Source organism: Amblyomma maculatum, chromosome 6, assembly GCF_055883805.1.
Source record: "Amblyomma maculatum isolate TAMU_Amacu chromosome 6, ASM5588380v1, whole genome shotgun sequence".
Taxonomy (NCBI): Eukaryota; Metazoa; Arthropoda; class Arachnida; order Ixodida; family Ixodidae; genus Amblyomma; species Amblyomma maculatum.
In genome coordinates, this window is record NC_139349.1 from 35593881 (window position 1) to 35607436 (window position 13556).

Sequence of the window (13556 nt, forward strand, 5' to 3'; positions counted from 1 at the left end):
AAACGCACAATTAAAAGAGGCGGACGACGAGCGCACGGGCTGTGAACGTCATCAGCAGAGGCTACGCGAAGAAGCGTCGGTGGATCTAGAACTCATCACATGGCGCGAGGCCGCCCGATAACGTGCGGATGAAGTAGAGAAGTCTCTGAAGAGCGGGAAGAACGTCTTGCTAAGCGGAGGCGTCAAGTCTCAGATTGGCAAAGACGCAGACCGTTTAACGATACAACAAGAAGAAGCCGAAGCTCAGCGAATGTATGAAGGTGAAGTTCGATTTTAATTTACCATCGGAACCTCACATTCAGACTACCCAATGGGGAACAACCATTGAACAACCCTAACCTTTCGCTACGTATATCCTGGCCTAGCTGAGATAGCCACAGCAATTTTTTTCCTTTCGGGAAAGTATACGGGCCAAACAACTGTCTGACTGACGATACACATCTGAACCACGCCACAAAGAAAGAAATGAGAAGGTAGAACAGGGAGGAACTAAATGGCCGGCGGTCTCAAGTCAGTTGCTTACCCTGACGACCGTTGGGCTTTAGAAGGCAGTGGGAGGATACACATAATTTTGTATTGAAACCAAAGGTTACCAATTTCTTGCCTTCGTGCTATCACTAGTTGTGAGAGCTACATTTTGGACGTAAGCGGCATGAGTCTCGGGCTCCTCCTCCCCTTTTCCATCCTATTTTCTGGCTATCGAGCCACGGGAGACAAATTTTGTCAATTCAGTTCACGCAGTGTCATCAGATTCAGACCCCCTCATCTACAGAGCAAGTTGGTGCTATCGCAAAAGTTCTTGCCATAGAGCAAGAATATGTCTCTCTTTCGTTACCAGACATCATATCGTGTCAACCTGAATTGACGGTGGGCTTGTCTTCTATAGGAAGTCGTTGGAGGAGGAGTTCACTTTCTTCCGCCATCGCCGCCACTTCACTGTACTATATGCACTTGGAGCATGGGTACGAATCTGCGAAGGCGCAGACAATCTGTCGAAGTGTCAGAAAATCAAAATTGGGGACTTAAACCACAAAAAAGCCTGGGGAACAAGCAGCGGGCAAGGAAGGGCGACTAAGGGAGGAGACAGGAATAAGGAGAACCGGGACCAAGAGTCAGAATACAGAGTGCCCATTGCATTGCCAGTTTTTGATCACGGAGCAAGGACGGATGCTGCAGATAACCGACAACAGTTCGAATAAGACAGTTATCAGGGCAGAAGAGCGTGTTGTCGGGCACCACGATGTCTTGCCTATGAAAAGTGTCGGGTGCCTTGTACGCGCAGTTCCCGCGGACCATCTCTTCTAAAAATCATAGGGGCATCGAAAGAACATGCGTGAAGCCCGCTGTCGGAGCCGTAAATCACGAAAGAATCCTTAGATAAAAACTTACTTTACCGAAGCGTTGCAGTAGTCGAGACGAACACCTCGGTGCGTCTTGGACGTCGGGGCTTCGATCTTCTTCTGCTTCGTAGTTCACGCGCTTGCACGCGAGCATGAATCGCGCTCACGCTTGATCGGTGTGATGATGATTTCATTGCGAAGGCCACGTGCCTCATACTCAAATTTACTTTACTATCAAGGCCTCTGCAAATGATTCCAAAAATTAGGTGCCACAGTAATATGTGGCACTGCACAACACAGAAGCCAATCTATTTCGTTGCCTATATCTATACACGTGAATTACAGAGAACGTTTTGCAATTCATGACTGTACACCGATTGTTTCAAATACTTATCGACATAAAGATAGGAGGTAGAAAAAAGAGACTTCTTAATGTGGAAAGTGATCAAGCGTTGAGTTCTCAATCGCACTGTCTGCCGAGGTGGGGACGTATAAGAAAATGTGAGGTTTTAAGCCTGGCTTTAACCTAGTGATAAAGCGAAACCTGTGAGTGTTGCAGTGAATTTTGCTGCGGACACCTGGATTTAATGTGTCGCCGTCACAACGTTCGAACGAACCTTCTGTCCTAGCAACTCGCTGTTGTCATTCGCCTCTACCAACTACCGAGTTCTGTCTTCTTCTTGTTGTCCTTCTTTTTCTTCCTCTTCTTCTTCTTTTAGATGTATGGCTGATATTGGCTGCGAAGCAATGGAGCGATTGCCTCTGAGCAGAAAGTGTTACTATGGAGGAAGCGGAGGAGCAATCTAAACGATAACTATGAAGCGACATTTTCCAGAAAGGAGATCGCCAAGGTGGTGCAGCGTTTCGGAGAGTATACGACATGCGTCCGCAGCCATTATGCAAAGGACAATGAAGTACCTCAGCTTCCATTACGAGAAACACTCTCAAAACACTGCTCATTGAAGTGGCGCACATTGTGCAGTGTCGCCGCCAGTATACTGCGCCTGATAGAGGAGCTGCGATATTTTGTTTCGCATTGCGCCTCCGTCTACATGCGGCTTTCCAGCTTGTATACAACCCAGATTCCTTATTCACTATAGTCACAATGACGCACGTGTCTGTAGATACACGTGGCAGAAACATTGAAAACAACTCTGTCATGACAAAAAAAAAACTGGCACGAATTGATTATGACAAAAAAAAAAAAAAAAACGTCGGGCCTGTCTCTTTAGGACGAAAGCAGGATTACACACTCTCCCGCTCCTAAAACTTAGAAGGGACGAGGTGGAGAGTGGATGATTCACTCGACTCCAAACAAGGAGCTGCTCAAACTCGGCGTTCACAATACATACGAAGAACTGAAAGAAGCACTACAAACTGTCCAAATAAGGCGCCTGTCTAGCACGCCCGGCGGCAGGAGCTAGAATACTCGACAGGCTAGGCATTGAGTACGAATTCCTAGGTTTCCCTCAAGCTATCCACGCAACGTCCTAAAGAAGATCACCATCAAACTTCTGCTTTGAAATAGGAACCCTACAAACCCTAATCAAGGACGAAGTACGAGCTAAGAAAGAACCTGCACAAGATCCTGAGCTGATAAGAGAATCTCATCTCTTGATAGATATCGAACTAATATAGACCCCATCTCATGTAGAGAATGCGGGAAATGGCTGCTCATCAACGCGCTATAGATTTAGCCAGTCGAGCGGTGACGCAAAGTTAGGAACCAGAACCCTTCCTCACAGACATGGAGGTTTGGGAGAGCGCGGTCTCCAGCTCCGACCCGGCCTCAGCTAGAGGCTGATGGAGTGGGCTAAGGTTGCCTCTAGTCATAGACTGCTGACCACCAGACAAGATAGGAAGCCGCCCCAACCCATGAAACCTGTACCGGGCCCCCAAAAACGTTTTCAGCACTATCATCCTTTGTACTCTTTCTGCTTGTCTGACGGCGCCCTATATACTCATCCTTTTCCTCTGACGGCACCGGTCACGCGGTGTGGTGAGGGAATTAAAGCACACATTTAAAGGTAAGCCGTTTGCTAGAGTGGGAAGACCCCACGCGAGCCCCGACGATTGCTGCTCTTCTGTATAAAAAGATGCGCCTGGCAAAATTTCTCGGACAATATTACAATCATATCAAGGAGGGCAAGGAGGGTACTCTATGTATATTTCAGGAATATCCGCATCACTTTCAGAAAAAGCTGGCATGCAATTTCGTCAAAGCATGGGTATGTGTATCCTCTCTCCACTTTTGCGCATGGGTATGTGTATCCTCGATGAAAATTTCCATCGCAAACTAGACTCCAATCTGACTAGCAGATGCATGCTAAATGGGAAGTGAAATGGTATGATACCACCCGGAATGCAGCAGAAAGAACGACTGCGTCGCAATTCTGATATGAATGAGGAGACAACTGGCGTCACATGGAGGTCTGTCAGTGATGCAATGCGAATAAACAGCGTGTTAGAGCGGATGGGGGAGGATAGACCCTGCCACGGGTGAAGAGCACGGTGGGGAAGAGTGACTCGAATTTCACAACTCCGTTTGAACGTGTATTGAGGCCCTGCCACAGGAGAAGAGTGACACGAATCTCACGGTTCCCCTTGAACATGCATTCTGGTGGTTTTGGTGTCTATCAATAAACTTATTTGAAATATGTTGTCTGGCACAGGAGAAGAGTGACACGAATCTCACAGTTCCCTTTGAACATGCATTGTGGTGGTTTTGCCACGGGGGAAGAGTGACTCGAACCTCACAGTTCCCTTTGAACATGTATTACGGTTGTTTTGGTGCGTGCCAATAAACTTGTTTGAAATCTGGTGTCTGGCACAGGAGAAGAGTGACACGAATCTCACAGTTCCCTTTGAACATGTATTATGGTGGTTTTGCCACGGGGGAAGAGTGACTCGAATCTTACAGTTCCATTTAAACATGTATTGTGGTGGTTTTGATGCGTATCAATAAACTTGAAATCTGGTGTACATGCCATCCCACTCGCCGATTTGGTAGCTTTGGCAACGGCTGTCGCGACGCCATCTTTATGATACAATCTAATGTTGACAACAACTCCAAACGGATTTTCGCGTAACAGGGTGGTAAGGGTTTTTTTTTTCTTTTTTTTTTTCACGTTACGATAAAAAGTAGAAAAATACTGAAGTTTCTTAGCGAATACGTTCACAACCGAAAAAGCTTCTTGGAAGGTTTATAACCCTGTGGTTTATAGCCTTCTAGTTCACTATAGTTTATAGGCTCCAAATGCGTCGCGCGGCGGTGCTGCTGATTCGGACGGGAGCGCCATCGGTGGCAGGAAAAATTAGTTGTGGTTTAACTCTGGTTAACTCTAGTTGAATTGCGATAGCAACAGCGAAAGCTTCCTTTGCCTGCTACATTATTCCACTATCATGCCCTATCAGTGTATACGTGCAACATTATTGGGGACACTTAAGCTCATCCTTTAGGAGTACGACGCGAGAGCGTAAGCTACCAGCTCACTTATAAATGAGAAGGGCTTAATGCTGCTGAACCTAATGTGGAGCGAAAGCATTAGCTGCCGGTGACAGAGCGTTCTTCTTCTTCTTCTTCGTCTCAGTATTCGCGGCTGTTCAAGGTCAAACATGGCCCTTCCCGGGACGACGCGATTTGCCGAAGCCTGGCGCAGTATTACTATCGCAATAAAATAGAACCTGCTAATATGGGGCCTGCGCAGGCCGCCCTTTTTCCTTGCACTGCCACATTCCCGCTCATTTGCATGCACGTGCAGATAATCTGTGTCGGGTCACAGCGTACCGTCAGCAGCGAGGCATTAGAAAAATCTGCTTGCTTGACTTTTATTTTCCGTAAACTGAACCCGAATTAGGTTGAAAAGTTTGTTAACAACGTGCACTCTCATATGCAGACGGCCGACAACTACGATTACACGACTGGACGCGATGTGCGCATTGGAAGTCAGCGATCACATTGCATACCCCGCGTCCTTTGTATTTGTCATTCTAAGTGATAGCTTATACAGCTCGTTCGTTCGAAATGCCGCCGGCGAAGTGGTGTAGCAGTAGACCGCACCACGTCTCCGAAATAATCGGGGGCTGCGTAAAAAATCGCATTATTGTTATTTGTGTCTCGAGTGATTAATGATTGGTAGGAGTGTAACAATTAGCGTGGACGAGTTTATGAAATCAATGTAATTATATTATTTATTTGATGAATGAATGAAATAATGATGATGACGAAAACGTTTATTTATAGCCACAACAGTTTAGACATTGGTGAAAGCCATGCACTGTCCGTGCTCTTTCGACAAGATCGTGTTATTCTTCGAGATCCGAGCTGGATAGGGCTGCCTCCCAGCCCTCCTACGTTGGTTGATTAATTACGCCAATACTGGTATTTTTCTGACAAGTCCATACTATGCGGTATAAGTTTGTCCTCTCGCCACAAAATTCGCACTGCGCCTGATAGGAAAGAAATGAAAAACTTAAAGAGGTTGTTCAAATGTGTCAAAATGTTCAGAATCAAAAGCCAATGCTTAATTATGCTAAATAAAATTTAAACTGTTAACTGATCAATTAATTCACTGAAATAATAGAAAAATTAAAAATGCGTTCAAAGGTGTCAAACTGCTCAGAACGGAAACCCAATGTTAGCTGATGCCGAGTATCGACCGTATAAAATTTAGGAAAAATAAATGTAACACAAAAAATATAAATAATATATTTCTTAGGGAAACTCGGAGAACCTCAAAGGCAAAAAAGAATTGGAATATATAGGCAAATATTACTAAAAAAACGTGCTTTCATGCAGGCGAAGTACGGTGATCCTGACATCCCCAATACTTCCTCATTCATGACTCAATCCGATTAAGCAGCATGGTACCGCTTTCCTACTCGGCGCTGAGACCGTTAATATGTCTCCACTGAGACTTGGTGACCTGCGACTGTGACCTTCTACGGAGTGACATAAAATAACGAAGGTGTGTTTTGTACTCCAGAAACCTATAGCAGAAGGCTCTATGATTAAGGCCTATATGACATTTCACCCGTGTACATATAAAGCTAGATGAACGGGCGGCAAAGCCGGAAACTCCACCACAATGCCCTTACGCTTTCTCAATCTGTGCCCTCTGTATTGCATCTGCGGGGGTAGGTTCGAGCGAGGAAAAATAAAAAACAGACAACGGCAGCACCAAAGAAAAGCCACTAATTATAAGGTGCAGACCTTGAAAAGGGAAGAGCTTCGAACAAATGTAACTTGGGAGGGCAGAGCAGTGTCCTGGCAGTGTAGACAGCACTCTCCGAATTTAATTACTGACAAAATGCCATAGTGCTGATGACCTTATACACTGCGCGGTACACAACGAATCGTCAGGGGATTTTTGTGTGCGTAGACAGCGGAGCGCTACACGTGCCAGCCCAGCGTTGCGCGTGTGCACGTGGGAATTATGCTTGCAAGACGACAACGAAGAAGAGTGGAGAGCTGACGTTTGAGGAAATCGAGGTGTGAAGAGAGACAGCCAAGCCGAGAACGGGGGATTCAAGCACGGAGGTGGCAGCTGACGGACTGTGGGTCCGTACCGCAGAGATCACTTGCTTTAAGATACTATCACCTGGCTACGCTTCTCCTGCTGATGCCAAGCTCCGGGGACTGCTGACGGGAGTCCACCGGCGTCTTCCTGTGGTTCTCTCCGCCCCTACTTCCACCTGGCTCCATTTCGCCGTTTTTTCCAACGAAACACCAGCAACGCGCCGCGATTCATCCACCCACGTCCGCCCTGTCTACAAGGCATCCCCGCTTCAATTGGAAGGATCATGATAAACTCTTTCCTTTAACCTGTATAGTGTTTTGCGCGTGCTGAGTGTGTGGTTGTTTTCTTTTTTAATCGATATTTATTGCCTCAGGGCACCAGTAGGTTATGAGATGAAGGATGAACAAATGATTAAATGAATGGAAAAAAGTTGGCTGATTTTATGAAGTTCATGAGTGAGCGATGATGAGGTCCCTGGTCCAAGCGACATATGAGGTGGTTCTCTGAGCTTTTTTTTTTTTTCTTGTTAGCTCTTTATCTTTAAATTATAAACACGACTTCGTTTTGTTTTGGTTGATCTCTCTGTTGTCTCGCTCGAACCTGCACGCGATAGCATTCCCCTTTTGCAGTTGGGAATGCGTTTCAAATTCGAGACAATTGGCGCCCGCGACAAGACGAAGCCGTTTAACTTCTATTGAGTCTTACTTTAAGAATGAGAAACCGATGAGCAAGCTAAAGGATTTAACTGAATTAGGCAAAGAGCTGGGGTTGAGAGATGCCGATCTACATTCTTGGGTTGCCGCTGAGTAGGAGAAGGAACGCGATGCACGTGCAGCCGAAAGCGGTCCAGCCGAACGCGAGCAAGCCAAGGACCAAGCGGGAACAGCACGCGAGCATGCAAAGCCAACGCTGAGAAGCGTAGATTGCAGCTCCAATTGAGGCTCGCAGAAGCTGACGGGGGTAATCGAGAACCCACATCGGGGCCTTCAGCAATGGTTAGCCCGCGCAAGTTGATCCCGCTTTTCGATGATCGCAGGGGTTACTTAAATACATACCTCAAACGTTTTGAGCGTGTCGCAGAAGGGCACAGCTGGCTCAAGAAAACATGGGCTACATCACTTAGTATGTCTTATGGGGAGGCTCTGCGTATGTTCGGCCGATTGTCTCCAACATATTTAATGGACTATCACAAAGCACTATGATAGCCCACTCTCCAATGTTTCAGGCTCACAGCAGAGGAATATCGCGAAACATTTCGGGAATATTATGGGGGTTACTCTAGGAATAATGCACAAAAGGGGGCTAGAAGCTGCAGTCGCCTTCTAGCCCCGACGTGCCAGCCCTAACAGACAAAGCTGTACCTGTACCCGGCGGGTTCGGACCACAGGGAACAAACACCGAGTTACGTACTCGAACAGGCTTTATTTTGCCCGAGTACACGGCAAAATGCAGCACTCAATGCAACCGCCGTAGCGAGCGAACATCCCGCTCGCGTACGGAGGTGAAATAAAACCACCGAATGGGGAAGCACACGCAAGGAGTTGAGGGAGGAAAGAGGGACGAGAAAGGGAGGAAAGAGGGAAACCCGTGGCAGCGTCGCTGCGGGAGACTGGGAGGCAGTGGGAGGCGGACGATGTGCCCTCCCCTTACCATCCTCCCTAACAGCGCGCATTAACTCCCGTGATAATTACGCCTGGCCGTTGTAATGGAGCTGGGGATTCATTTGCATCCCCACAAAGTAAGCCGCATGAAAACAAGCAAGCAGTACGCGACACGTTTTGATCGATGACTCGAGATGCCGGATATGACCACAGCGTACTATGCCTTGCGCGGCTTGATGGAAGCCGAACAGTTCATGAGGAATTGTCAGAGTCGTCTAGCGATTTTCATTCCAGAAAGAGAGTGCTAGACGCTGGATAACATGGCTGAGACTGCAGACAATTTTCTGCAGGCCCAGAGGCAAACAAACTTGTTATCGTTCAAATAACTGTTCGAGGTGGCATCCCGAGAGATAAGGGCGTTCAATAAAGCAGACAATCAGGAAGGGGTCTCATTTTTAACCTACCTGGAGAAAGGGCTGCCGACTGTTGCTCTAAGCCACGGAGTTTCTTACTCTCGCAATGAAGGCATAAAAGTGGTTTGGCTTGAAGCTAAGAGTATGAAATTCTATGCCCACATGTTTTTGCCAAGTATCCATGATAAACTTGTAATGCTATGGAAAGGTCCCTTCGTGGTGGCTGGGAAAAAGAACAACGTAGATTATTAGATCGAGTGTGGCCACACTAAGAAATTTACTCCACACCAATATGCTTAAACGATGCGAAGAGCCTACGTCCCAAAAAATCGTGCAGGCGCCATCTATCGCGTAATAGAAGAAGGCGACTCAGAAGAACTACTGCTTACCCTTAGCATGATCGAACCACGGTTTAAGGGATTAAAATCGTGCAGAATTTTGCCAAGCTCGATGACGAGAAATGGGAGGAGATTCGAGGTTACTTGAAACGTATGCAGACATCTTTGCTGAGACTGCTGGAAAAACTAATCTAGAGGAACTCAGGCTCTACTTCTGAAGTCGTGAATACCCCGCAATACCAGTTGCATTTTGCCATAAAGGAGATAGTCGAGAAAGAGACGAAATTGTCAAATTAGGGGTCATTGAAAGTTCAAAACCTCCGTAGGCCCCCCGCCCCTTTCGTTCTGATTAAAAAGAATTCGACAGCACCTATCGCACTTACATCTACTTTCGACGCATCAATGACATTCTTGTGTCTGATGCAGACCCCATTCCAAGAACATACGTAATATTTTTCGAGGTTGGAACCAAGGTGTCTGTGTATATATATATATATATATATATATATATATATGTGTGTGTGTGTGTGTGTGTGTGTGTGTGTGTGTGTGTGTGTGTGTGTGTGTGTGTGTGTGTGTGTGTGTGTGTGTGTGTGTGTGTGTGTGTGTGTGTGTGTGTGTGTGTGTGTGTGTGTGTGTGTGTGTGTGTGTGTGTGTGTGTGTGTGTGTGTGTGTGTGTGTGTGTGTGTGTGTGTGTGTGTGTGTGTGTGTGTGTGTGTGTCTGATGCAGACCCTATTCCAAGAACATACGTAATATTTTTCGAGGTTGGAACCAAGGTGTCTGTATATATATATATATATATATGTGTGTCTGATGCAGACCCCATTCCAAGAACATACGTAATATTTTTCGAGGTTGGAACCAAGGTGTCTGTATATATATATATATATATATATATATATATATATATATATATATATATATATATATATATATATATATATATATATATATATATATATATATATATATATATATATATATATATATATATATATATATATATTTTTTTTTTTTTTTTGACTTTGTTAAAATTTAATAGCAAGTACCCTTGGAGGAAGCCTCAAGATCGAAGACAGCGTTATATCCAGTCGCTATAAGCTCGTCTACATGCCCTGCGGCATTAACGCACCTTATGCGCATTATGTCACAGGACATAGACAATGTCATGCATTACATCGACGATGTTCTCGTAGCGACTTCTTCATGGGAATAACATGTCCTTGCAGTTTAAATAGGCTGTTTAGCAGGGTACGCGAGGCCGGCCTCACGGTCAAACCAGAGAAAAGTGAAATCGGAAAAACTAAATTAACATCTCTTTTCTTGGACACCAGCTTATAGACAACCCGAAATTTTTAAACGGTGGTATAGGAAAGTTTTCAGCGTAAATGCCGCTTAAAAATGTTAAGACCAAGAAGTTACACAGCGATTGAACGCGAATGTTTGGCGGGGCTGTGGAAAGATTTCACATATTCTTGTACGGAACTTTAATCATCAATCAGACTGACCATAAGCCCTTGCAATATCTAGCGAAGGCAAAGCAGTTGAACAGCAAAAGGTACTGTGTTGGAGCTTAACATTACAAGAGTATAACCTTTCTGGTACAGTATATCAAGGGCTCGAAAAACGCAAGCGCTGATTGCGTGAGTAGTTTGTAAATTGCCTAAGGGTGATTCCCAACGTACAGTGCTGCAATCCAGCGTTTTCAATGGGTATACCTTCGCAAATTTAATGTGGTGGTGTTTTTTTTTTTCTTCCTTATCCCCCAGTTATAAGTTGTTTCATGCGGTCAGTGTTTAAATTTTAGCCTTTATATATGTGTCCGCGATGATTGGAAAGTTTATTTCCTCTTTTGCCATATGTACAATGCTTGGTCCTATGTTCCCTCTGTGCGCGTCTACATGTGCCTCCATATATGACTGTGCAAAATGTCTAATTCTGTTAATAGGCACGACAAATTTCAAATTCTATAACTGCTTAAAAGAACATACAGTGATAACCACAGCTCTCTTGTGTATACGGCGTATCCGACGCGCACGAGAACAAATTTTTCTACACACCCACCGGGGAGGAAGGGGGAAGGCACCCCCTGAATTCACAACGAACTTGAATGTAACTGTTAAGAAAATGGTTAAGGATGGGCACATCTATTTCTGGTTGTTTAGTATTTTTTATTAGTAGCAAGTAATAAATGGCAGCATCTTGCAATGGTTCATACTTATTTTACTAGTTTATTGTTGAGTGAATTATCGGGACTTGGAAAGTGCCTGTACTTGCACATATACTCGAGTCGATAGACATATATTATGGTGAGGCTACAAAAAAAATATATAAAATAATATGCCTCTGCCGGTTCGAGGGCCTTCGAAATGCCCGTGTGACAGCAGTATAACCAGTGTTTTTTTTTTTTTTTTTTTTTTTTTTTTTGTGGCAGACGTAAATTCATATAGATGTGCCAGTGTAATGCCATGCACATATCATCCAGCTGATATTTCTCGACACATTCTATGTGGCCATTGTTCTTTAGTCATTGTTGTGCATAAATACGACTTCAGTCCATGTGTAAAGTTCAGTAAGTACTCGCTGGCTTTCTGAGTCAGAGTCATAAACACTGGTAATCAGTTCTACTCGACACATCAATGACACAAATAAAAATTAACACTTACTACTTATTCTCCTCTACCATCCAGCCCCCTCTCCCACTCCTGACACCCCTAATTTCAATTCCCGGGGAAACCCCTGCACGAGATGGGAAGATCGACACAAACTCAGTGCGTGCGCCTTTGCGCTCTACACGCAGCTTGTGCTTTTCACCACGTACCAGCATCTCTTAGATCACATTATGTTATCACGCTGAGAAGAAAAACGAATCCCCTGCAAGTATGGGCGCTGCTTGTCATCTGATTTTATACAGAGGCGCAGCAGACGACGCGCTAGACATGTTGAAAAGCTAAAACCCGTGGGCTTTATGAAAAGCACGACTGCAGCGCCGCTATATAGTTCCAGCAGTTCCAGCGCCGTGCACTGCCGTCCACACATGCCCTTCCAGACTGGAATTGCTGTTCCAGGCGGCAAGGTGGCGTCATCTTTCGCACGTACGAGCAATCGACCACGGGCTAGGGAGCGCATGGAAGGCGCTGGCGTTGACAACCGCACATAAAGGTAAGGAGGCAAATGTGCAAGGCGGGCACCACAGGAGTATCTTCACGAATAAAAATGCGACGAATCAATGGCCTCTGGCGACGATACAATGAATATAGGCCAGTTATGCCGTCCAAGGCTAACTAAAATAGTGTCCGTTGCCTTAGTTGGTCTCATCTGAGGACAGAAGAAAATGTACAGCACAGCGACCTGTATGCAGGCAACCTAACAGTGTTACCGAAACTATTCTGCTTCGCTGTAGTGCAACTTAAATGTAGCAAACCCCAGAAATGTGTTACGGTAGAGCTATGCAGCACACAAGAGCCGCACCCTGTATTAATTTATAAAGATACGAACTAGCTACAGCTTTCGTTCAATGACCGCTTCAAGTATATTGGCGGTTTTTCAGCCAGTACAAGCCGCAGCGCTTGTAGTAGCGTCGCCAGTTGGATATACCGCGCTGCTCCGAACTGCGGCCTGCGTGAATCTTCCAGGTGTAAAACTAGTTTTTGTGAGAGCGGGCCGCCTGCCGGTCGCTTGTCTCACGGTTTCGCTCGTGCCACGCGTCGTACGTCGACGATGCGTGACCGAGTGGTGCATGCGCATTTGTAGGGCCGCCATCTCATTTCCTCGCAATGTCACTTCCCTGCAACAAGCTTCCTTCTACAGGAAAACAAACCGATCAGGCAGCGGCTGCCACTTGCGGGTAGCGTCCACGCCTCTCTTCCTGGTTTACGCTTCCACGTCATTGAAGAAAAAAAAAAAAAAAACTGCAAGCGCTTCCATTTCATTATGGAAGGTTACGCAGTGCGGAAATATAGGGTTGACTGTAAAATTAACACAGCGTTTTGTGCTGCCAGAAAGGTGATGATAGCGGTAGCCAACTTGCCACATGAAGCAAATCTCTCATCATTATCCCGAATAAGCCAGTTAACAGGTTGGGAAATCAAGCAGAACTATTTAAATGAAATCAAATCGAAGGTGGAGTGCGCAAGGGTGGAAGAATTTGCGAACATAATGACACGTCTCGATCACTGCTTCCGATATGTCGGGTGGCGTTGTGTACCCAGTTTTCACAACATAACATGTACCCAGTTTTCACAACAGTAAAGGGAAAATTTTCATCGCGGTTTCCGGAAACTGAAATGTGTTAGCCTGTGCACAAAATTTCTTAAGCGGGGCATTCGTTATAATAAAACCATT